Source organism: Penaeus monodon, chromosome 32, assembly GCF_015228065.2.
Source record: "Penaeus monodon isolate SGIC_2016 chromosome 32, NSTDA_Pmon_1, whole genome shotgun sequence".
NCBI lineage: Eukaryota > Metazoa > Arthropoda > Malacostraca > Decapoda > Penaeidae > Penaeus > Penaeus monodon.
The window spans coordinates 14,482,121-14,482,530 of NC_051417.1; positions in this window are offsets into that span (position 1 = coordinate 14,482,121).

The following is a 410-nucleotide window of genomic DNA, read 5'->3' on the forward strand; positions in this document are numbered from 1 at the left end:
TTAAGTTTGTATGGTTTGTGCATAGACTCCTGGTCCTGAAAAAATCTTCACTTTTGGTTTCAGGTGCTGCAGATTGTACAATCTAGCTTTGTGGTAAATTGACCTGTCCACAATTTTATTTTGCCCAATCTTTAAATTTTTGCTCATTTTGAAAATAATATATTAAAATATACTATCACCAGTTTTCCACCTGTGAAATATCTTTTAGGCCTGTGCTCCTAGCATAGTCAAATTAACCAAATTAAACTGGCTTATCAAAAGTAGAAACACCTTTTTCCTAAGCTTTCAACACATTTTCTTTTAATACAAAGTTTTCATTTTATCTTCCAATGTTATACAGGAGTTAAGTTTACTTTTTTTAGTCCCCAAAAAAAATTTTTACCAGGGGCCTTTTAGAAGAGAGAAAGGGT